This window comes from Loxodonta africana, chromosome 9 (assembly GCF_030014295.1).
Source record: "Loxodonta africana isolate mLoxAfr1 chromosome 9, mLoxAfr1.hap2, whole genome shotgun sequence".
NCBI classification, from domain to species: domain Eukaryota; kingdom Metazoa; phylum Chordata; class Mammalia; order Proboscidea; family Elephantidae; genus Loxodonta; species Loxodonta africana.
In genome coordinates, this window is record NC_087350.1 from 7,712,439 (window position 1) to 7,739,109 (window position 26,671).

The following is a 26,671-nucleotide window of genomic DNA, read 5'->3' on the forward strand; positions in this document are numbered from 1 at the left end:
AAAGAAACATTCTTTGATGGCTACCAGGGTGGGGTGGGGAGGGAGGGCGAATCACAAACTACATAGTAAAAAACAAAAAATTTGTTATGGTAGACAGGTATTAATTCTGGTGAAGGCAAAAGCAATACACAATAAGGAGGAAGTCAGCACAATGTGCCTAAAGTAAAGGAAGACACTGGGAAGTATGCAAGAATAAAGGACAACTTTTTTTTTTTTATGGTAAATACTAGGAAACCCTGGTGGCGTAGTGGTTAAGTGCTATGGCTGCTAACCAAAAGATCAGCAGTTTGAAACCACCAGGCGCTTCTTGGAAACTTTATGGGGCAGTTCTACTCCGCCCTATAGGGTCACTATGAGTCGGAATCGACCCGACGGCAGCAGGTTTGTTTTTTTTTTTTTTGGTTTATGGTAAATACTATGGCATATGCAATCCTGCAACAATGGTAATATCAAACAATAATTTGTGAGTACATACATAGGTAGACACATATGCTAAATAGGTGTAGGAGGTCTTACGGGAGCATACCCACATGCATTAAAAAAAAAATATATAGGTACAATTGCAGATACTTCTACATACCTATTTGTGTGTGCTGCATGTATATTCACGTATACAGCAGAGCACATAGGGGACACAGTTATAGAAGCTTCTTAGACATAACCAATTACCTCACAGGACTAAGTCACTGGGCTTGAAGACTAAGAAGACATCTGGGGAGACATCTAGGTCAATTGGCATAACATAGTTCATAAAGATAATGTTCTACGTCCTAGTTTGGTGAGTAGCATTTGGGGTCTTAGAAGCTGAGAGTGGCCATCTAAGATACAACTATTGATCTCTTCCTGTCTGGAGCAAAGGAGAATGAAGAAAACAAAGATTCAACGAAGCAGTTAGTTCAAAGGACTAATGGCCCACAGGAATCACAGCCTCCTCTAGCTGGAGACTAGAGCTATATGGTGCCCAGTTACCACTACTGACATTCTCTGACCAGGAACACAATAGAAGGGCCCAGTTAAAAAGGGAGAAAAATGTAGAACAAAAATAAAATTCATAAAAATAGACCAGACTTAGTGGTCTGAAAGAGACTGGAGGAATCCCTGAGACTATTGCCCTAAGACGCCCTTCTAACTTGAAAGTTAAGCCATTCCCAGAGATCACCTTTCACCGAAATAATAGACTGGCCTATAAAATAAACAATAACACCCGTGATGAATGTGCTCCTTAGAACTATCAACTATCTGAGGCCAAAAGGGCAACATCCCCCAAAAGCAAAGACAAGAAGGCAGGGAGCGGCAGGGAAACCAGACAAATGGAAACAAAACCCAGGGTGAAATTGGGAACAGAAAATAACGCGTTGTGGGGATTTCAACCAATGTCACCGGACAATTTGGGTATGAATTATTGAATGGGAAACTAATTGGCTGTGTAAACTTTTGCCTAAAACACTATAAAACTGTTCAAAAAAAAAATTAAAAACTTCTTTTTTCTAGGTAATAACTATCCTGTCCCACTGAAGGGAACTATTCCTTTGAATGGATTGAAACCATCCACAGACTACAAGTTTTTTTTTTTGCAATATACCTCAAAGACATTTTCTCCGTTACATCAAAAATAAGTTTTACCTTACACTACACATCACAAAACCATACGGTTCCATATTCAGTCAAGTAAAATGTACATTCAGGTTTAGTAAAAGTAAATTTTTGACATTCACCAACATTAAGGAGCACAGTGGGAAGGGCAAAGTATTTCCATGACCCTGACATACCAGGCGAAAGGCCTGACCACCACATGATGGCCTGACGCGCCAGATGAGACCTCAACCAACCAGATGAGTTGGTACACTAGATGCCAGTCCTGAACACGAGGTGAGAGCAAACCACTAGGTGAGAGCGAAGCCACCAGGTGAGAGCTATGACAGATCAGATGGTCAGCCTGACATACCAGGTGGGAGCTTAATCACCAGATGAGACCTTGAACTAACAGGTCGGATGAGACCCTTGGCCACCAGATGAAAGCCTGATCACCAGATGAGAGCCCTGACACACCAGGTGAGAGTCCTGACACACTAGGTGAAAGCACAAGCCCACTAGGTGAGAAGCTCAACCATCAGATGAGAGCTCTGATACCCCAGGTGAGAGCCTTCTCACACTGAGTGATAGCTCCGACATACCAGGTAGGAGCTCTGACACACAGGGTGAGAGCCACTGATGTAGTCTATCCAATATGAGAAAGACTTTGTGTCAGCAATGAAGTAATTAAACTGCCCTGGTCTTAGCAGTAATTACAAGCTCCATGGAGATGGCTATGTTCTGTGAAATCAAGTTCTCCTACTTATCTGCACAGTGCTCATAGAATTTACCTCTATGCAGATTTTGGGTTCACCGGACCCCACAACCTCATAAGCCAGCAAAGGTCTCCAGCCTGTTGTCTGACCCATGGATTTGGGACTTCTATCCCACAAAATTGTGTGAGCCATTTCGTTGAAGTAAATCTCTCTCTGTTTATATGTGTTTCACTGGTTTTGCTCCTCTAGAGAACCCAGACTAAGACGTGGGGTCACGAGAAAACAGAAAGACTTTAATAGTGACTATTGATCATAATTAGGTAAAGTTCTGCTAGATGGACAGAAATGTGAGCCCCTGATCTGCTTCCGAGTGGTCGTGAAATGAGGGCATTAAAGTTACTTGAGACATTGAGCACCAGGGTAAGATTACTGTTGCAAATTAGGCAGCAGTCATCCTGGGTAGGTTTGAGGAACCTGAGATTTATTGCTGCACCCAGGCCACAAAGGAAAAGAATAGTTGAATCACATCTCAGCTTTATTAAAATGTGACAGAGGCCCTGTGCCATGAGACGTGCAGAGCAGGGTAGTTGGTGCTGCTGCTTACAGTCAGCTTGTATGGCACATGAAATTTTCAGTTCACTGACTATGCTGCTGCTGCAGCACTCCTCCAAGCCCAAGTCGGTCCAGATGGGAGTCCCCAAGAGACTCACCAGGCCCACTATCCATTTGCCCTCTTCTTGGATGCTGCCAGTGGAGAATGCAAGAGGGTCGTGAGAATGAAACACAATGGCATTTGGGGTTTGGTGAGAATGGGTGCACCAGGTTTAGGAATTTTGGAGCAAGCTACCCCAGTATGAGCTACCATTTCTCAGCTTTTGAGCCCTAAAATTAGGATCATTCCCAAGGGAAGCAGTGCCCAGAGGAGCTCTATCACAATAGTTTCATCTGTGTTGAGACCTGATATAGATCACAAGGTCATGGGCATCAGCCTGATGATGTGATGAGATGAGACTCTGAAGGTCTGGGCACAAACGTGAATCACTGGTGCCAGGCGGCAACCTGTGATAGATGGTTACAATGATGGCCCCTGGTGAATTATGCCTCCTTGTGTCCACATTCCTTTGCAAGGTGACTTTTCTGTTCTGTTCCCCCCCTTCAAGAATGGAGACTATATGTTTCCTCATCCCCTGAATTTGAGCTAGCCTAGTCATTTGCTTTGACCAGTAGAATCTGTTGGAAGTGACCATGTGCAACTTCCAAGGCTAGGCCCTAGAGTGGTCTTACAATGTCTGCTTTGGATATAACTGGAACACTTTTGGCAGCACACGCGAAAGCCCAGGACAAAGGACCATGTGGAAGAGAGGCCCAGCCGGCCCAGCCCAGGCCCTAGCTGAGGAGTCTATGTGGGACCATCCTAAGCCCTTCAGTCTCAGCTGAGGCTCCAGCTGACTACAGCAGGTGAGTAACAGGCAAGACTACTAGAAGGAAGCCCCAGAAAAACCACAGAATCACGAAAATGCTTTCTGCCATTAAGTTCTGGGATTTTGTTTTGTTTTGTTTTTATGCAGCAATAGATAACCGATTCAGAGATTAGCATCATTTCATCTACAAAGAACAAATGAACCACAGATGATAGATGGAAGGATGGATGGTTAGACAGATGGACGGACAGATGGATGGACGGATGGATGGACGGACAGACGGACGGACGGACGGATGGACGGACGGATGAATGGGTAGGTCGGTAGGTAGGTACACAGGTACATAGGTAGGTAGACAGATGGATGATAGACAGCTGCCATCAAGTTTACTCCAACTCATGGTGATCTTATGTACAACAGAACAAAATGTCACCAGGTCCTGCCTTATCCTCATGATCACCAGCATGTTCAAGTCCATCACTGCAACTACTGTGCTAATCCATCTCACCAAGAGTCTCCCTCACCCTCATTGACCCTATACTTCACCAAACATGATGTCTTCCTCCAGCAATTGATCCCTCCTGATGACAAAGCAAGCAAGCAAGCTGGACGGTGTTCTGTTGTGATCCGTAAGGTTTTCCTTGGCTGATTTTTGGAAGTAGATGATTAGGTCTTTCTTCCTCATCTGTCTTAGCCTGGAAGCTCCACTGAAACCTGTCCACCATGGGTGACCCTGCTGGTATTTGAAATACCAGTGACATAGCTTTCAGCATCATAGAAACACATAAGCCACCACAAATTGACAGACAGGTGGTAGCATTGAGCCATAGAGGCAGCAAAAAATAATGATAATAATAATAATAAAGCAAAGCAAACAAGATCATAGCTATCCACAAATGAGGAAACCGAAATCTAAGAAATAGCAACTTTCTAGGTCAGACAGCTAGTTAGTATAGCCAGTCTGAAGCCTAGTTCTCCCATTGCCTGAGGACAATCACCCAACCTCTCTGAACCTCTTCTCCCTAGCTATAGAATAGGAATAATAATAATATACCTGCCATTCACATCTGATATACGGAGCAAATGCAGTTCTGTAATGGAATTTTCTTTTTTATTGTAATGTACTATAAATGTGTAAGATTTGACTTTTATATAACTATCCATAGGTCTTGTATTTTTTTTCCTTCCATTTCTTTATTAGAATCAAAAAAACACTTTTGACAGTAAATCATCGTTAACTTGAGAAAAGCTAGGGAAGATGTTCTAAGTTAGGAAAAATTTGAATTATTGAAGACTTTTTATATGAGTATAATTTGGGGACAAAAAGAATAGATGTAAGAAAGAGATGGGGTTTGGCTATAGTTAAAAAGGGGGGGGGGCTTTTTTACTATTAAGCTATGTCCAAAAATGCAATGAACTGCCTCAGTTCCCCATCACCCAAGGCAGAGTCCAATAACATTTGCGCACCCTGAGCAAGAGCATAAATGGAAGCCTACATACTGTAGTTACACATTTAAATATTTAAAAGGTATAAATCAGGCTTCTTACAAGCTATTAAATAAAACATGGTTTCTATTACCTTGAAAAATAAGCCCCTACAACAAATTTCCTGATTCAAATTGAGGTTGTTCAAACTCTTTTGGGTACCAATCTAGAACATGGTGACACAGAAAGATGCATCCTTGCCCAGCCCCTCACACGTGTGGCCCCTCTCAGGATCTCAGGACACTCCACCCACTCATCCAAGCTCCTTCCAAACATCCTCAAATAGCCTCCCTTGACCACTCCTTTGGCCTAGGGGTTCACAATAATAAGGAGGTTGCCTTCTGGCCTCCAGTGAGGCATATGCCCTTGCCCCCTGGATTCCTCCCTCCAGAGGGAGTGGTCAGCTACGGAAAGGCCAGAGCAGGGCCTTCTAAAGGAGCAGAGAGTGGACCACCATTTATGAAGTGTCTTATAGAATAGACTCACGCTCAGTAGAGGGTTAGGCTACTTCACATCTTGATGCACCTTCCAACTTTGACTTTTATAATTCCATTACTTTCATATACTGTATAACATGTGAGCTAAACTATAGATTTTTTAATCACCTCATATGCATGCAAAAGCTGGACAATAAAAAAGGAAGACAGAAGAATTGATGGGCTTGACTTGGGGTGCTGGAGAAGAATATTGAACATATATCATTGACTGCCAGGACAAACAAATTGGTTTTAAAAGAAATACAACAAGAATGCTCCTTAGAAGCGAGGATGGAGAGACTTCCACTAGGTTAAATTAGACACATCATCAGGAAAGACCAATCGCTATAAAAGGACATCATGTTTGGTAAAGCAGAGGACCAGTAAAACGAGGGAAACCTTCAATGACATGAATTGACAATATGGCCGCAACAATGGACTCAAACATACCAACGATCATGAAGATGGCACAGGACCAGGAAACATTTCCTTCTCTTATATATAAGGTTGCCATGAGTCGAGTCAGAGCTGACTCAACTGCAGTTAACAACAAAAATAAAGGTATAAACAGGTGCATATAAATAAATTATAAAAATGTAGTTCACGGTAATCTAATGTTATAAAACAGTGTACCATAAACACAAGATCCAAGACCCTTGATTTTCACACACTAGAAGTTAAACATCTCATATACAAATTACCGTGTTTTCTTATTTAATAAGGCCTGAAGCATATTTGATATTAATGACTGTCACAAAACATCTAAAATACATATCAATGCTGATGTTCTTAAACTATAAAACAGAACAAAATCATCATACATAGATCACACTCTATCCAGGAAATTTCTAGTTTATGCCCACAGTCCTGGCAGAGTTATTAATATTGCTCCCTTCCAGTCTCAAAAATGACCTGGTTTGGATGATAAACTATATGATCATTCTACTCATGGATGTCAGCTAACACCCCCCAAATCTCTTTTCGCTGCTATGAGGGCACATGAGAGCCAGAAATAAAGATTCACATCTAACTGGAATATTTTTTCAATGGAAGGACTTCCAAGATCACCCAGGGGGTTCCATCATATTTCTCTGCATAAGGATTCTCAAGACTATGGATGTTATGTAACTCATCCAGGTTCAAGTGGCAGACCCCAAAATGATCCCAGCCTCCTAACCTTAAGAAATATGCTGTGCTGTTTTCTTTATTACAAATGTTGAATCGAGCTTTTATATTAGAATATCCCATGTAATGGGGATAATGTTTTGGGCATATTAAAAAACACAAATTTTATCCTCTGTTATTCCATTTTCTTAATCATCCCACTACTCTCAAATCAAAATTCTCACAAGCCCAATGCAAATCATCTTTGGGGAAAATCCTTATTGCCACTGAGGCCAAGCCACGAAGCTTGAAGTTCCCCAGAGAAAAAGGACAAGACAAGGCGGGGAGGGGTGGTTTTCCCGCAAAGAAAAAGAGAAAGTAAAAAGATCGATCTTTCAAGGCCAGGAGAAATTTGGAAAGAGAAAAACTGGGGCAGGAAGAGTAGATGAGCTACTTGAGACTTCTCTTGCTCTTCCCCTTTTGGAGCCAATCTCAAGGTCCCCCCAGGAAGGTGTGCAGCAAAGACCTCTAAAAAGGTGTGAAGCTACTTATTTACACCCCCAGGTATACCCTGAGGGAGACTGCAGACCTTTAGGATTTTGGTTGAGGAAGAAGTTTCCACTTAAGGAACCTACCTCCTAGTTCCACTGCAGGAGACTTTCTGTAGAAACTTGGCCTAGCAACCAACAGTTACAGGAGGGGTGGGGCACACTACAAATGGACCCCTAGAGTGGCCTGTCTTGTTGATTTCAGAGCCCCAGTGGTGATATAGTGGTTAAGAGCTTGATTGCTAACCAAAAGGTTGGCAGCTTGAATCCACCAGCCTCTCTTCGGAAACCCTATGGGACTGTTATACTCTGTCCTATAGGGTCCCTATGAGTTTTATTGGTAGTATGTTGACTATGGAAGCAGGCCCCACACAAGCCACCCACTTCCTAGCTCAGAGCAGCCTCAGTCAGCAATTCTTAGCACTGACCGGAAGGGGTGGCAGGCAGACTCAAACTTACTGCCAGAAAGATCCATCTTGTTGATTTTAGGGGCCTGTGCTATAGGTGTGAAGGCAGGCTATACGAGCAAGCTCTGCTTGCAGAGGGCCTTCTGTAGCAATTCTCAGCAACCTGGCAGCCAACAGTTACTGCTACTGTGGAGGTGGGGCTGGTATCCTCAGAAGGGACCCCCAGGGAAGTCTGCCTTTTTGCTAGTATGTTGACTGTGGGAGCAGGCTTCACTTAAGGTGACCGCTTCCTAGCTTACAGCAGCCTTGGTCCGTAGGATGGGAAGGGGTGACAGACAGACCTGAACTGACTCTCTGACAGATCTGTCCTTCTGATTTTAGGGGCCTGAGCTATGGGGTAGGCAGGGTAATGGATGTGGGAGCAGGCTCCCCTGCAAGAGGCCTTCTGTAGCAATAGGCAGCAGCCAGGCATTGGACAGTTAGCAGGTGAGGGAGGGGCTGGCATGCTCCGAAAGACCCCCAGGGATGTCTGCCTTGTTGATTTTAAAGGAGAAGCTTGGAATCCTGTCACTTTGCACAGGCAGATGGTGGTGCAGTGGCGGAGGAAATAGCTCCTTTACTGGGGCCACTTCTCCAGTTCACACCAGCCAGAGGCCCATGTGGCTGGGGGGGAAGGGGCAGGAATGTTGGGTAAGCAGTGTTCCCATCATTGACTCGTTGACTCTTGCCCATCTGCAGTTCCCTGCTGCTGCCCTCTGCTCCCCAGTTCAGAGTACCCTCTAAGTCAAGCAACATTTTCTTGTATTTCTTGGTGTATTTGTGAAGGAGGGTTAGAACAATGATCTGTTTACACCACCATCTTTCCAGAATCCCATTCATTCTTATATTTTAAATATTAATATAGGATCATTTTTTCCTTCAGTTCGCTCAGTATCTTTGTGGCTGCATCTAATCTACTGTTTCACCCATGGTCAATTTGATTGTCTCTGTCAGAATATTTCAATCTGATCTTTGAATTCATTTTTAATATGTTCTATACCTGATAATGTTCTACATACTATATTCTTCATCTAATAACCCTAATATCTGCCATCTTTGCTGGTTTAATTCTGTAGTGTTTGTCGCTGCTGACTTTTTCTCTATGAAGTCTTGTTTCCACATGTCTTTAATGATCTATGATTTTATGCTATTGTTTGGAACTTTATCAGTAGAAATTGTTTGAGGCTTGGTGTGAAGTGTATTGTTTTTAAGAGAGGGTAACCTTTGCTAACACGCATCTAGGTGCACCAATAGCTTGGGACCACTGAAAACTCATTTTTTGCTTTAGTTTGTTCAGGCAAAGATATAGTGTGAAGAAAGATCCCAAACTCACATAGTAACATTGCATTAGGAATTATCAGACTAGATTATTTTTTTCCCCACTGTGTCCAGAATCAAGTCCAACATCAGTATGTATCCACTTTGCCTCCCTCTTAAAGGCATTTTACCTCATGTTCACCCTTAAAAGGGGTCATCCATGAGGATTCTTTACTTTGTGGCCATTTCTAATCTGACCTCCCACTCCGAGGGCTCAAAGGTTTCCTCTGTCCCTATGTTTACCAGTTGACCGGTTGCTATCAAGTGGACTCCTGCTCATGGCAACTGTGTGTGTGCAGAGTAGAAGTGTTCTCCTTAGGGTTCTCAATGGCTAATTCTTCAGAAGTAGATCCCCAAGCCTTTCTTCTGGGTGGACTCCAGCCTCCAACCTTTCAGTTAGTAGCCAACCACTGTTTGCACCTCCGGAGAACTCCACCCCCTACGAGTGGCCCAATAATGCCCAGGCTCTAAGTCACTAGGAATGACCATATACCATTAGGGCAGGTACTGGTACCAGTGAAAATGTACTTGGTGGATTTTCACTTTCCTCTTGCTCCTTGACTCTAAAAAATTCCTTTACTTTTCTAGCTCATCCATGAATTTTTAATCTTGCATTACATAACATTTGCTGAACTGGGAAGGATTTCTGTGAGTGTCTAGACTTCTCTATTACTGGAAACAGCAGTGTATTCTTTTTCTAAAATAGCAACAACCAAAAAAAACAAGAGGGCAGGGAGAGAAGACGTCAAAGAAGTGAGTGAGTTGCCCTAGGCACACAGAGAAAATTTCAAAAGATATCAAATAAGCTAGTATAACAGAGGGATAAATACGCTTTAAAGGCAAACATGTTCCAAGACTCTCATTGATTGGAGATAAAACTAGAAGCTGCAAAGAAGCAACAGTTTCCTCGTGAAAATTAGCAAAAGGGAAGCTGGAAAGAGACCTGAAATCAGCGAAATAAGTTATTAAGAACTAAAGAGGGGAAAAGGAAAGGGGAAAGAATTATACTATATTCCAGTAGGCAAAAAGGAAAAGCATATGAGGTCAATAAGAAAAATGATAAGACTCATCTTGGAGTTTACACACACATACACACACAGTGTCTCTGAAAATAAGAAGATAAATGTGCTTTCTAGTTGGAAAACAAAAAAACAGAATTAATTTTTTTTTAATGAACTAATCATTTGAAATCATACTGCTGTGGATAAAATCTGAAAATATCTTAGAATACTTTCCAACTATTAGTTTCTTAATTCAGTCACTCTCAAGGCATGGAATGAGAACAAAGCCCACATACCACCAATAAAACAGCCCCCAAGTCCCACTCCAAACAAAGTAAGCCCGCTCGATAAGAATGCATTCACTTAAATCAACTGGGTTAAGGCAAGCCTGTCAGTCCCTAGAAGGTCAGAGCTTAATGAAAGTGTTCTATTAGGACCGATCCAAGAGGCATTAACGGCAAGTGGCACTGCCTTATTTTAAAACATGAATCTGTTTTTAGAACTGGTTCAGATTTGCTGAAAGTAGGACAGGCTTTCTTTCCTCACTGACTCAATTTGTTCCAGAGCCTGGAAGTAGGAAATCCATGTCATGGGGTCCTGCCCCTTCGGAGGCACTATGGTAATAGTAGTCTGCTGGCTCAATTAGGACACTTGATGTGCTTTGGTAACCTCTCTAGATGGCTCTCAATGCCGATGAGGACTCTGAAGATAAAGAGGGCTTAATGAAACTTGGGGGATGTTGGTAGTTCAGTGGTAGAATTCTCATCTTCCATGTGGGAAATCCAGGTTCAATTCCCAGTCAATGTATCGCATGCTGAGCCACCAGCCATCTGTCAGTGGAAGCTTGCATGTTGCTGTGATGCTGAACAGGTTTCAGCAGAACTTCCAGACTATGATGGGCTAGGAAGAAAGGCTGTGCAATCTACTTCTGAAAATCAGCCTATAAAAATCCTATGGTTCACAACAGAACAATCCACCAGCAATCACGGGGATGGTGCAGGACAAAGCAGCATTTTTTTCTACTGTTCATAAGATCGCCATGAGTCAAGGGCTGAGTCCATGGCAGTTAACAACAATGAAACTTGAATGAAAACTTCCCATGTTACAATCTGACAAAGAGAGGTATTTAATTCCTCAAGGTCACATTCTTCTGATAATCATCTTTTAAAATAATATTTTCTTTTTGGTTAAGGTTTATTAGAAAATCCATGTTGGCATTTTAAAATAAAAATCATACCTATCTGATAACATTTCAAACATGAATTGTGCATAGATAAATTTTCTGAGTGTCCTTAATAGAAAGAAAGGTTTTTATTCTTATACTATATCAAAATACTCATAGGGTATGCATTTTTAAAGTAAATTGATATACAGATTTTTTTAAAAATTCATACCAAAGTAACACAAATATACAAACCTTGCTATTTGATTTAACATGTTAAGTTAGGGAACTGTCCATGTCAACATGAGAGATGTAAATTATTTTTTTCAAATGCTGCATAATAGCCCACCATACGGACAAATCAACAGGGTATCTAGTTCCCCGTTGATAAATATTTTTATTTTTTCCAGATGTTGTGGTTATGAGTTACTTTTATACACAGGGCTACAAAGAACATCTTTTTGCACAGTTGTTGGTGTGCTTTTTCCAGGCAACACTTAAATAAAACGCCATATGTGTTGTTATTTCATTGAGTTGTTTGGTTTTGTCTATTCTTTGTTGAGTTTCACGATTGCTATATCTATTAGGATTACTACACAAAGGACAGGGAAGAGGAAGGATGTAGGAATGTTGTTTTTCAAGGTGGTTGCTCAGAAGTCAGATACTATTTGCCAGAACACGCTGCGTAACTTATACCTAGCTGCAAGCAAGGCTTGGGAACACCACGTTTTGGCAATGTATATTGTGCTCCTGAATTTAATAAATCATATTGCTCAGGAGAAGGAGGACAATGGATGTTAAACAGCTAGCAGATTCTGCCACAAAAGGCTTCGTGAATTGGGAAAAAGCAATTTCTCGTGTTGTCATTGATGTTGTGTGTCGTTGAGTCAATTCTGACTCATGGCAATCCCAGGACAGAGTAGAACTGCACCACAGGACTTCCAAGGAGCGGCTGGTGATTCAAACCATGGACAGTTTGGTTAGCAGCCTGAGCTCTTAACCAATGGGAATTTTAATATTATTTTATTGACTTAAAAACTACATTATGACTGGAATCATGTCAAATTTTAGGTTAATTTGTCCAAAGTAAATGTTTTTACATTAGGTCAATATTTCTTTTTAATGTGTCTTCTTACCCAAAAATTCAATATTTTCTTCCTTCCTTTCTTTTTCATTCTTTCATCTTTTCTGTTTCTTTCATAAGCATTTTTTTGGTATGTTCCTTGGTAGAGTAGTAAAGTCTGAGTCCTATGTTTCTTGCTTATGCCTTCTTAAATTCAGTTGTAAGAGATTTAATATTTTCATTTTATCCATTAATGGTATTGTAATATAAATTGTTCCCAGCATTACAATTCCTAATTTTCTTGCCATTTGCATATAAGAAAGTTAATTTTGTTTTTATGTTGAATTTATACCCAGCCAGCTTACTGATTTATATTCGTTCTATTTTCTAGTTGATTCCTTGGCTTTTCTGGATAAACGATCAGGTCATTTACCATTAATGATTACTTTGCCGCCTGCTTTTCAATATTTTTACCACTTACATCTTTTTCCAGTCTATCATCATCAACTAGTTCTTAGAGGATAAACTTGATTCGAGTATACTGAATTTATTAAGAAGGAGTGCGGGAAGACAAAAAAGACCACGAGTAGACGTTTAACAGTTTTAGTAGTTGTGGTGGGCTAAAAGTGAAAACGAAGGTGCAAATCATAATGATCACGTAATGGAAAAATCAACAAGACTTAAGATGGACTGAGGCACAAGTCAAACAAAAGACAGCAGTCAAAACTGCAGAGCGTATATGGAGAACGATGGTACCTCTGTGCCAGAAGAGGCTAGCAGACAAAGTTCTCTGAACAGAGCGGTTGATCAAGTACCTATACCTGTACAGAATTAAATAACCCTAACGTGGCTATTAAACAGTTACGTGACAGGCACTACCCTCAAGAGGCTTATACACCCATCCTCACTTACCAACATGGTTAGGCTCCAAAGGCCCGGTGGTTATGGGAAAATTGGCATTATTTGAGAGTCTAGGCCATGTCCCATCTTCGGTGCTGGTGTCCTCCCCGCTCCTGCCCCCAGGAGCTCACCACCCATCAAGCACCCCCAGCACATCTCTGGATGTCCATGGAGCAGCAGTCCCCCCTTTCCCACTACCTCGCCTTCCCCACCACGTTGAGCCCACAGGGGCTGGGATGGTGGTGGTGGTGGTCTAAGGTTGCTCGCTGCCTCTGGAGCAGCAGGGGTCCACAATCACCTGGCCGTATTCCAAGCCTCGATGTATACCCCTGTGCCTCCTCTCTCCACCTTCCCACTCCATCTGCCCGGGAGACAAGCCTTGGCCACAGACTGCTCTCAGGCCTGTGGGCAGGTAAGCCCGTCCACCTGGGCCCAGCAGAGGCTGAAGAGGTGGCAGAGAGACCTCTTCAAAGAAGAGACTTCCAAACCCCCTGCCTGGCTCCTACAGCCCGGCTCCCACTGCCTCTTAAAGACCCAGTCTTCCAGCCTCCTGTACGCCACCGGCCTGTCCCATAGTCGCTGTGGGTCCCCCCGGGTCCACTGCCTGACCCAGGTAATACGAACTGCTGGCGGCCTATGCGATCTCGCTCCTTCTTACAAACCTCGCCCTCCTTCTCCTCCTCCTCCTCTCCCCTTGGCTGCTCATTCATGCACAAAATTGTTGGATAGTAGATTTTTTACTCTTGTCATAAATGCAAAACTTTGATAACGAGATAGTTGATAAGTGAGAAATAGGTGTAGTTTTATTAGGGTGCATTGCAACTTTGCAGTGATCTCCAGTGTCTTTCAAATTGTTTTTAAACTGCATCTTTGTTGAAATAAAATTTTACTTTGGATCAAAAAATGTGCAGTTCAAAAATATGTAAGTATTACATAGACACAAGCATCTGAAGACTGCCCAGGGCATAGGACATGTATTGTAAAGACATAAATTGCAATTAAAGATTTACATTACAAATGCATTTCAAAGACACGTCCATTAAAAAGACATGCCCGTTAAAAAGATATGACTCTTGCTGCCATTTCATGTACTGGTGCATTACATTGGCCAAAAAAAAAAAGGAATACATACATATATACATATATATGTATATATACTCATTTCTAACTTTATGTGTTACACGGGATTACTTCAAAACTAATTGTGCTTTCCAAAGATACTTTTACTTCAAGGACAAATCAGTGTCACTTGATTTTCTAATATTTGTGCATTTAAAGAAGGAACATTTCAAGCACGAATGTAGTTTTAAGTATTAGGCTTTGAAAAATTTTGCATTTTCCATTTCTAAAACAGATGTATTTCAAAGGTACAGGATATATTTCAAGATGGGTATATTTGACAGGCAACTTTAAGGGAAATTGTTATTTCAAAGCCTACACTTCATGGGCTATACATTTTAAATACATGCCTTGGTTTCAAAGGTAGGTGCTCTTGAAAAACGTGTATTTCAAACACATAACATTTCAAGAAAACCTACATTTCAAAGGCATGAGCATTTGAAAGACACTTGAAAGGAGGTATGGCTGGACAATGTTTTGCTAATAACTCAGAAAGATCAAAAGGTCAGAGTATTTAGTCATGTAGAAGACACTGTGAGGAGGTTAAATGTGTGATTAATGGATATGCTTAGTCTTCTCAGCAGAAGCAAAAAAAAAAAAGAAAAAGATGGGATTATCTAGAAAAGGCCTGTGAAGGAGCCTCTTGTCTAATGGAGTGAATCCCTGTGACATACATGAGAGATTCATAAGGCTTTTGACAATGTTGTATCAGTAGAAACACAGCCTTCTGGACTGAAAAGGACAGAAAAAGAGTGAGCAAAACAAAACTGTCACATCCTCAAAACTATAGGCAAGAAACAGGCTGGTAAGACTACTTAGCTGAAAATATATGCTGCTTTCATGAAAGAGAAGGGATGACTCAGAGGGCAGAGAAGCAAGCCCAGAGGGTGGATCTGTAAACCAAGAGGGCAGAGTTTAGAGACCAGATGCAGAGCCAAAACCACAGAGGACTGAAACCTAAAGTACTGTATTTTTACACAAATAATGCACACGTTCTGTGTTTGTTTGCCAACCGTTCACTCCCCCGACGAGGTATATTCGTAAGTGCCACTATGCCAATTTTTTTACATGTTGCTGTAAAAAAAAAAAAAAAAAAAAAATTTAACATAGCACACTTACAAAAATACCTCAAGGGAGGGAGCAGTTCGCAAGTAAACGTAGTTATTTAAGTGTAAAAACATGGTAGTTTTCCCAACTGATTTTTGAAATTGTTTGTTACGAGGGGCTCCTTTTTCCTTTTATTTTCTCCATTTTTGGACAGAAATGTTTATAACTCCTGTCTTATACCTATTGCACCATTGTATTTTGGGAGCAGGTAACTTGTTTCTCTGGTTTCACAGATTCTGAGATGGAGAGCAATTGTGCCCCAGGATGAGTCACTCCGAAAGTCTCCTCCATACCTAATTTAGGTATTTTAGAAGATAAGATTTAGAACTTTTGAGTCGATGAGACTTAGTTGAAATATTGAACTTTGAGTTAATGCTATAATGGATTGAGAATTTGGGGGACCTTGAGATTGGGGTATGTAGAATAGATGTGCATTTAAAGGAGTCAGTGGGCAGACTATGGTAGGGAGAACAATGGGCGCCAAATATGGGTATGCCCGGATCCCTGGAATCTCTGAATATATTACATTACAAGGCAAAGGAAAACTAAGGTTGATAATCAGCAGAGCTTAGGATAGGATGATTATCCCAGGTTATCTGGGTGGAACCAACGTAATCACAGTAGTCTTTATAGAGGAAGAGGGAAACAGAAGAGTACAGAATCAGAGTAATGCAATGTGAGAAACATTAAACCTGCAACTGCTAGCTTTGAAGAGGGAGGAAGGGTCTGGTAGGCCAAGGAATGCAGAAAGCCTCTGTTGTTGTTGTTGTTAGGTGGCGTCAAGTGGGTTCTGACTCATAGCGACCCTGTGCACAACAGAACGAAACACTGCCCAGTCCTGAGCCATCCTTACAATCGTTGTTATGCTTAAGTTCATTGTTGCAGCCACTGTGTCAATCCACCTCGTTGAGGGTCTTCCTCTTTTCCGCTGACCCTGTACTCTGCCAAGCACGATGTCCTTCTCCAGGAACTGATCCCTCCTGACAACATGTCCAAAGTATGTAAGACACAGTTTTGCCATTCTTGCGTCTAAGGAGCATTCTGGCTGCACTTCTTCCAAGACAGATTTGTTCATTCTTTTGGCAGTCCATGGTACATTTAATATTCTTCGCCAACACCACAATTCAAAGGCGTCAACTCTTCTTCAGTCTTTCTTATTCATTGTCCAGCTTTCACATGCATATGACGTGATTGAAAATACCATTGCTTGGGTCAGGCACACCTTAGTCTTCAGGGTGACATCTTTGTTCTTCAACACTTTGAAGAGGTCCTTTGTAGCAAATTTGCCCAACGCAATGTGTCTTTTGATTTCTTGACTGCTGCTTCCATGGCTGTTGATTGTGGATCCAAGTAAAATGAAATCCTTGACAACTTCAATCTATTCTCCATTTATCACGATGTTTCTCTTGGGTTTTTTTTTTTTAAGATTATCCTGGCTATTGTTTTTATACCTCAGGGCACAGTTGATGTGTCATTGTGAACCCTAATGAGCTCAGCTCCAACTGGGTCATATTCTTTATACTGAAGGATAGAGAAAAATGGCTCCAGTTTTAACTCCTAAGTCATATGCCTTATCTTTGCATAACTAAGAGCCAACAAGAGTACCTCTTGAAGAATAAGAAGTGTTCCCAAAGTGCCTGTCCACTTCTACCTAAATAGCACAGCAGTTGGCACATAAATTAGACTTAAAAAGGGCTCATTTGTCAAAATTTGGAAACAAATAGACCATTTTTACCAATGAGCACAGCTTCTGGTTTCCCTCTATGTGTGCGCGCACACACACACACACACACACTTATGTTGGGGATGGTGCAGTCTTTTTTTTTTTTAACTAAGCCATTAAAAAAGAAAAGGACTGGGGAGAGGAGAAGGAGTAAGAAGGGAGGGAGGGGAGAAAAGAGAAGAGAAGGGAAGGGAGGGGAGGGGAAAGGAAGGGAGGGGAGAAGAGAACTTTAAAGTCGAATTCACAAATTCAGAAGTTTCATCTTCCTGCCAAATACTGAAATTGAATTCTGCTTCAAGGGATCCAGGCTCTGTTGGAACTATTTTCACTGTGATAGCTGCTAAACCAATTAGGGAGGGGTCTAAATTCTTCTTTGTAAGAAGTCTTCATCTAAATCAACCAAAGCAGCCCATTCCTAACATTCCTCGTTTTTATTATTCAAATCATCCCAGGAGGCAGAGAGGAAGTATTTACTGGGCCAAATGTACAACATCTGCATAGCAAAGAGATCTCGGCCTTGTTATTACCATAATAATACAGAATTGTTCTGGAAATACAAGTGGAGCTGGGAATATAGCAGGATTCTCAGTCCGAAAGGGTCATTTTATACACCCAATTATAATGTATAGGAGCCAGGCAGATTTGTGAGAATAAAATAAGAAGTTGCTTTTTACAAGAAATATAGTTTACCCAACCCAGTGCTGTCGAGTCAATTCCGACTCATAGCGACCCTATAGGACAGAGTAGAACTCATAGAGTTACAAAAAGGACTTTTTTTTTTATAGGTTTTTAATACAAAATCATTGTTGACAATGGTAAACCCCCACATGTGTTAGAATGCAAAATGTGAGAAATACTAGGAAAAAACTGGTGACTGTAAGTATCTGTGGAGCTTTCCAACTTTTTTATTTATTGAAATAATAATAAATGATTTTTAAATGAGCTTAAGTTAATAAAAAATGATCAGATATAAAGTCTGGTTCTTCTCAGCGCTTTTTTCTTTTTATTGCGCTTTAGGTGAAAGTTTCTCATACAAAAATTTATACAAACATTGTTATGTGACCCTAGTTGCTATCCCTATAATGTGACTGCATGTTCTTCCTTTCCACCCCGGATTTCCCGTGCCAATTCAGCCAGCTCCTATCCCTTTCTGCCTTCTCATCTCACCTCCGGACAAGAGCTGCCCATTTAATCTCATGTATCTACCCGAACTAAAAAGCACAATCTTCACAAGTATCATTTTGTGTCTTATAGTCCAGTCTATTTTTTGTATGAAAGGTTGGCTTTGGGAATGGTTTTAGTTCTGGGTTAACAGAGAGAGTCAGGGGGCCATGTCTACTGCGGTTCATCCAGTCTCAGTCAATTAAGTCTGATCTTTTTACTAGAATTTGAATTCTGCACCCCACTTTTAACAGGGTGTTGTTCACAGGGACTTTCTTTTTGTGTTCCCTGTCAAGGCGGTCATTGGTGGTAGTCTGGCACCATCTAGGCCTTCGGGTCTCAGGCTGTTGGAGTCTCTTGTTTATGTGGCCCTTTTGTCTCTTGGACTAATATTTGCCTTGTATCTTTGGTGTTCTTCATTCTCCTTTACTCCAGGTGGGATGGGACCAATGGGACCGACCACTTGCTGGTTTTTAAGACCACAGATGCCACTTACCAAGTGGGATGCAGGACGTTTTCCTAATACATTTCGTTACGCCAATTGACCTAGATGTCCCTTGAAACCATGGTTCACTGATTCCCACCCCTGCTACTCTGTTTCGCAAAATGTCTGCTTGTAATCAGGAAACAGCTTTCGGTTTCATCCAGTTGTACTGACTTCCCCTGTATAGTGTGTTCTCCTTCCTTTCATTTAAACTCTCATCTACTATCTAATTAGTGAATACCCCTATCTCTCCCTCCCAAGCCTTGTAACTATCAAAGAATGTTTTCTTCTGTGTTTAAACCTTTTGTTCAGATCTTATAATAGTGGTCTCATACATTATTTGTCCTTTTGCGACTGACTAACTTCACTTGGCATAATGCCTTCCAGATTCATTCATGTTATGAGATGTTTCACAGATTTATTATTGTTCTTTATCATTGTGTAGTATTCCATTGTGTGAATATACCATAATTTGTTTATCCATTTGTCCATTGACGGGCACCTAGGTTGTTCCTACCTTTTTGCTATTGTCGACAGTGCCGCAATGAACATGGGTGTGCATATATCTATTCTTGTGACAGCTTTTATTTCTCTAGAACATACACCAAGTAGTGGGATTGCTCAGTCATACGGTACTTCCATTTCTAGCTTTTTAAGGAAGTGCCAAATTGATTTCCAAAGTGGACATTTGACATTCCCACCAGCAATGCTAAGTGCTCCACTCTCTCTACAACCTCTCCAACATTTATTATTTTGTGTTTTTTGGATTAATGCCAGCCTTGTTGGAGTGAGATGGAATCTCTTTGTAGTTTTGATTTGCATTTCGCTAATGGCTAATGATCGTGAGCACTTCCTCGTGTATCTGTTAGCTACCTGAGTGTATTCTTTGGTGAAGTGCCTGTTCATATCCTTTACCCATTTTTAATTGGGTTCTTTGTCTTTTTGTAGTTGGAGTTTTGCAGTATTTTGTAGATTTTAGAGATTAGACGCTGATCGGATTTGTTGTAGCTAAAAATTTTTTCCCGGTCTGTGGGTTGTCTTTTTACTCTTTTGGTAAAGCCTTTAGGTGAGTGTAAGTGTTTGATTTTTAGGAGCTAGAAGTTATGTGGTATCTTCTCTCGTGTTTGTGCATTGTTAGTAAAGTTTTGTATTCTATTTATGCCATGTATTACATGTATTCAAAAAAAAAGTAGGGCTCCTAATATTGTGCCTATTTATTCTTCCATGATCTTTATCGTTTTAGATTTTATATTTAGGTCTTTGATCCATTTTGAGTTAGTTTTTGTGCATGGTGTGAGACATGGGTCTTGTTGCATTTTTTTGCAGATGGCTATCCAGTTTATCCAGTTATGCCAGCATCATTTGTTAAAGAGACTGTCTTTCCCCCATTTAACTGTTTTGGGACCTTTGTCAAATATCAACTGCTCATATGTGGATGGATTTATGTCTGGATTCTCAATTCTGTTCCATTGGTCTATGTATCTGTTGTTGTACAAGTACCAAGATGTTTTGACTACTGTGGCAGTATAATAGTTTCTAAAATCAGGTAGTGTGAAGCCTCCCATTTTGTTCTTCTTCTTCAATAATGCTTTACTTAACCTGGGCCTCTTCCCTTTCCATATGAATTTGATGATTTGTTTCTCCATCTCATTAAAAAATACCATTGGAATTTGGATCCAGATTGCATTGTATCCATAGATCACTTTGGGCAGGACTGTCATTTTCACAATGTTGAGTCTCCCTATCCATGAGCTAGGTATGTTTTTCCACTTATGTAAGTCTCTTTTGGTTTCTTTCAGTAGTGTCTTGTAGTTTTCTTTACACAGGTCTTTAAAGTCTCCGGTTAGATTTATTCCTAAGTATTTTATCTTCTTGGGGACTATTGTAAATGGTATTGATTTGATGATTTCCTCTTCAAAGCTATCTTTGTTGGTGTAGAGGAATCCAATTGATTTTTATACATTTATCTCATATCCTGGTAATTTGCTGAAATCTTCCATCAGTTCCAGTAGTTTTCTTGTGGAGTCTTTGGGGTTTTCCGTGTAAAAGATCATATCATCTCCAAATAGAAACACTTCTACTTCTTCCTTATCAATGTGGATGCCCTTTATTTCTTTTTCTAGCCTAATTGCTCTGGCTAGGACCTCCAGCAAAATGTTGAATAAGAGTGGTGATAAAGCGCATCCTTGTCTGGTTCCCGTTCTCAGAGGAAATGCTTTCAGACTCTCTCCATTTAGGATGATGTTGGCTTTGGCTTTGTATAAATGCCCTCTATTACAGTGAGGAATTTCCCTTCAATTTCTTTTTTGCTATTTTTATCATGAATGGGTGTTGGACTTTGTCAAATGCCTTTTCTGCATCAATTGATAAGTTCATGTGGTTCTCGTCTTTTGTCTTATCTCAGTGATGGATTACGTTGGTTGTTTTTCTAATGTTGAACCATCCCTGCATACCTGGTATGAATCCCACTTGCTCATGGTGAATTATTTTTTTGATATGTTGTTGAACTGTATTGGCTAGAATTTTGTTGGAGATTTTTGTTTCTATGTTCATGAGGGATATTGGTCTGTAATTTTCTTTTTTTGGTGTCTTTACCTCATTTTAGTATCAGGGATATGCTGGCTTCATAGAATGAGTTTGGCAGTATTCCTTCCTTTTCTATGTTCTGCAATACCTTTAGTAGTTTTTTTTTAGTAGTGGTGTTAACCCTTCCCTGAAAGTTTGGTAGAATTCTCCAGTGAAGCCGTCAGGACCAGGGATTTTTTTTGCTGGGAGTTTTTTAATTACCTCTTCAATGTCTTCTTTTGTTATAGGTAAATTTAGTTTTTATACCTCTGTTTGTGTTAGTTTAGGTAGTGTGTTTCCAGAAATTTGTCCATTTCCTCCAGGCTTTCCAATTTGTTGGAGTACAATTTTCATAGTATTCTGTTATGATTCTTTTAATTTTAGTTGGGTCTGTTGTGATATCGCCCATCTCATTTCTCATTCAGGTTATTTGCTTCCTCTCCTGTTTTTCTTTTGTCAGGTTGGCCAGTGGTTTAGCAATTTTGTTGATCTTTTCCGAGAACCAGCTTTTAGTCTTGTTAGCTCTTTCTATTCTTTTTCTATTATCTATTTCATTTAATTCTCCTCTAATTTTTATTATTTGTTTTCTTCTGGTGCTTGAGGGCTCCTTTGTTGCTCTGTTTCTACTTGTTCGAGTTGTAGAGTTAATGTTTTGATTTGGGCTCTTTCTTCTTTTTGGATGTGCACATTTATTACCATAAATTGATCTCTGAGCACTGCTTTTTTCTGTTCCAAAGGTTCTGGTAGGATGTGTTTTCATTCTCATTTCATTTTATGATTTTCTTTGTTTAGTCCTTAATTTCTTCTATAACCCAATAGTTTTTGAGCAAGGTATTGTTCAGTTTCCATGTATTTGATTTTTTTTTCTTGCTTTTTCCATTATTGATTTCTACTTTTATGGCTTTATGTTCAGAAAAGGTGCTTTGTAATATTTCGGTTATTTGTATTGCTTTGTGGCCTAATATGTGGGAATCATGGCCTAGCCAACCTGACACGCATTTGGGGGGGACTCAATTCAAGCCATAACACATACCAACAATGGAGAAGATGGTTCAGAACCAGGCAACATTTCGTTCTATTTTAAATGGGTCGCCTTGAGCTGCAGCCAAGTCGACAGCAACTAACAGCAATGTTTAAACAGGATGGCTCCTATTCCAGAATCAGTTCAGTCACTGCCAACATATACTTTATCTTCAGAAAGCTCCAAGTCACTGATAAATGTCAATACTTGCACCAATGGACATTACTTAAACTCTCCTTGTCCAGAGGCAGTTCCAGAGACAAGATTCCTGTGTAAAGAGTTTATCAGGAGGTACAGGCAGATCAGGCATGGAATCAGGGATGTCAGATGGGGAGGTAATGCACCGACCAAAGGGGTGTTATCTGGCCAGCCAACACCACAAGGAAGTTTGAGGAGCAGAGAAAAATCTACACCTCAGAGCTGTCCCCCATGAGGGGCGAGGGAAATGGGGCATTTATGCATCAACTCCCTACAGTCATTGATTGAAGAACACTGCCGGGGAATTAATTCCCCAGCACTCCTGGGCCTTAGGAGAAAGTGGCCCCCTAGGGCTTAGGAGAAAGCTCTCAGGCAAAGAGGAGATGCAGACAGAGGGAGTTGGAATTTGGGCAGAACCCACAAGCCAGAGGGATGTGGGAGGGTCAGTAACAGCTTCTGCTACATTTACAACGAGGGAGAAGATTCTGGAACCCACCATAGATAAATTCAGGTAAAGAGTGTCCCTTGCAGCAGGTGGGCTGGATAGGCTGAAAACGCTAACCCTCACAGGACTCACTGTTGCTGCTGTTGAGAGGCAGGAAAGAGGAGGAATGGAAAGAGCAGGAGCTGAAATCAGACTGTCTGTGATGGAATTCTGGCTCTGTTACTTACTAGCTCTGCGGTCTTGAGCAAGTTCTTGGTGTGTATGTGCCTCAGTTTCCCATGTGTAAAATAGGCATGATAACAGTAATTACCTTGGAGCACTGTTCTCTACTTAAGAGTCCCTGGGTGGTACAAAAGATGCATGCGCTCAGCTATTAACTGAAAGGTTAGTGGCACAAGTCCACCCAGAGGGGCACAGGAAGAAAGGCCTGGTGATCTGCTTCTGAAAATCATCCATTGAGACCCCTGCGGAGCACAGTTCTACTCTGACACACGTGGGGTTGCCATGAGTCAGGGTCGACTCAATGCCAAGGGGTTTAGGGGTGTTGTGAGGGTTAAATGTGCTAATATAAATAAAACACTTGAAAAGTGTCTGGTCCATAATGAATGTTCAAACATTTTTTAATTCTACATCTTTTGTGAATTGCTTTTGTTTATAAGGACTCTGACAGGGTGGGTGTGCAAAGATTTTTTAAAGTAATTTATTCACTGTAATGCACCAAGAATTGAGGGTGGCATTGCTGAGAAAATGAAAAATAGGCATTTATTTTATTATGAACAGGTCTTCAGAGAAATAGGGCAGGACCATGGCCAACGGGTCGACCGTAGAGGCTACGCTCTGAGCAGTTCTGTCACCTGAAAAGCCTCCGTCTCGTTTGTTGATATAATCAGATATTCAGTGGAGATATCTGACCACATCTAATGCTTGGCAATAGGGGCTTATCGTGCTGTCATTTAACATCACCATCCGTTCCAGCGAAGGCAAAATAGCTTCTGTTTTACACAAGTTAAGAACTTCTACAAGTAGAAGTGAAGGAAAGCACAAAACCTTTATTATTTCTTTTCAGGTATGATGAGTTTTTTGTTTTTGGGTTTTTTTTTTTTTTTTTTTTTTTGCCTTTCTAATGTCTTCTGAGGAACAATATTCAACTTGTGCCTCCTGATGAGATAGGATTTCATCTGAATCTACTGCTATACGCTCTCAGAGTCCTCACCAGGTAAGACGAGGCACTTTCCAGCTCAGACTGCTGTTTACAAGGTGCCAGTAAATTTAGCTTTCCCATCCAGCAGGAGAAAGGACACCTACCTGAGGCCGTACTGCCCTCTGCTGGACAGCAGCTGCCAAGTCGGAAGGAGAAAGCCCTGGGAAAGAGTCGTCAGTCTTCCTATTTAATAAAATCATCCGTGAGCGTTTCATGGAAAGCAAAGTCGGACTGTTGGGGCGGCAAAGCCTCTCGCTTTCCGGAGGCAAACTTCGGAGGCCGGTGGTGAATTTTGGAGCTGGGGGGCCTGTTAGGGCTGCATGGACAGCGTGGGGTTTGAGCCTACTGTGCGGTCTGGGGCAAGTTAGTCAACCCCCCTAGAATTCAGCTCTCACATTTGTAAAATGGGATAATGATAGGTTCTAGCTCATAGGGATGTTCAAAGATGAGAAAAGGAAATGGATGTAAAAGAGTTACCAGAATATGTGACAGTGTTTCGACAAATGTGGGTTGTCATTACTCCAACTTCCTCATTTTAAAGATGCAGAAACCGAAATCTCCAGGGCTTGACCAAGGGGCCCAAGAGCTCACGCCTCTGCTAGGGACGGGGGAGGGGCACCGCAGTCCAGGACCTCTCATGCTCCCCAGGTGTCCTGGCCTCTGGGGAGTGCCTGTATCTCCCCCACCTAGTCACTGCCCCTCTCAGCGGACACGTGGTCCCGGCATTTGCCCGACCCACCCTCCCGCTCTGCACAAGGAAGTGTTACCTGCGGGCTGGGTGGAGCTGTCTGCCCACCTTTCTCCCCAGCAGAGGTAGCTTACCTGGAGGGTACTGCACGTGCTGCTCCTGTGAAGCTCGCACAGTTCTCCAAGTGGGGAGAGGACTCAACATGCCATGAACAAATTGGGGAGAGCATTTAAAGTCAGGGGTCATCAACTGACGGAGCCGAACCACAGAAACTTCATTCTCTTGCTTTTCCATTGATTCATTTGCAAAGATTGGTTGAGCGCCCACTATTTGCCAAACACCCTCCTGGGCCCTCACGCTGGAGACAAGAGCGAGGCAATGGGGCCCAGATGGGCTCTGAACGCTCTTGAGCACCTGGTGGGTGGACTGGTTCTGCTTTTGTGTGGTTTGTCACACTCCCAAATCCGTGACCGAAACTGTGGGTGGTGCAAACGGTCAAAGTCCCTGCTGCTAGATGAAAGTCTGGAGGTTTGAGCCCACGCGGAGGTGCCTCTGAAGAAAGGCCTGGCAATCTACTTCTGAAAAATCAGCCACTGAAAGCCCTATGGAGCACACTTCTGCTCTGACACGACACACATGGGGTCACCAAGAGTCAGAATCCACACTGTGGCATCTGGTTTACACCAAATCCACAGACTAAGTCTATACACAAATCCACATACACGCATCAATGCAGACAGAAACAAGCAGGCCAGTTCCTGTGACTGCAGACAAAATATTTAGTCTACACTCAGAAAAAAGAAAGAATGTACACTTTTGATATTACAAGGGATAAATAGATGTATTTAGCTAAAATGAAAAATACAGAAAGATACTGCTTTGGGCCGTGACGATGGCTACTTTCTGATCTCTTGAGACAAGGAAAATATATTTTACAGAGAGAGAGCTGTGGAGATAGCAACTAAATAGATAAGATTTAAACTTGTTTCAAGGGATGAAATTACTGTGTTTTTTTTTTTTTTATCTTTGTGTCTTAAATATTCCAAGGAAATAAAAGAGAAATCACATCTCTGCACCTGCATTTTAGGTCAACTTACTTACATTTCTGCAGTGCAGGAAGGTGCAACCACGCTGTGGAAATGCACGGGTACCAACACATGTAGCAGTCATTCTCTGCCCCAACTCCCAAAGAAGGCATTGTTCGGTAAGACCTGCTCTTTCGGATGGGCAAGTAAAAGCAGAATGGGTTTACAGTGACGGCAACCCCCACATGAAGAGATGGGGCAGCCAGACTGCACAGCTCTGCCACCTCCTAGAGTCTGACCCTGGGCAAGTTCTCAGCCAGCCTGTGCCTCAGTTTCCTCTACTATAAAATGAAGATAATACCATGCCAACCCCTATGTGAGGATTAAATGAGTTAATACTCAGAACAGCACACCGTTAGCACTTAGTATTTACAAAAGAAAACTTTTGGCTTTGTTAATGTTTTAAAACATCTTCAACTCAAAAGCAGACCTGAAAGCCTCTTAGAGAAGTTAGACTTAATGATGGTAAGTAAATAGGAAACTTTGTCAGCTCAGAAAGGACATCTATGAAAACCCTGTTCAGCATCATAACAACACACAAGCCTCTACTGACCGATGGGTGGTGGCTGCACATGAGGTACGCTGGTTGGGAATCAAACCCAGGTCTCCAGTAGAAGGTGAGGACTTTACCACTGAGCCACCAATGCCCCCCAGATTTCAGAG

General features: G+C 41.6%; 1 long non-coding RNA gene across 1 annotated transcript in view; it reads right to left on the minus strand.

Moving 5' to 3' along the window:
• The window catches only part of LOC135232412 (uncharacterized), a 48,166-nt gene extending 22,244 nt beyond the window's left edge, over positions 1-25,922 (minus strand). The window contains exon 1 of the long non-coding RNA XR_010322916.1: positions 25,058-25,922. This is a non-coding gene — a long non-coding RNA (uncharacterized LOC135232412). The remainder of the gene's footprint in view (positions 1-25,057) is intronic.
• Positions 25,923-26,671: the final 749 nt, after the last annotated feature.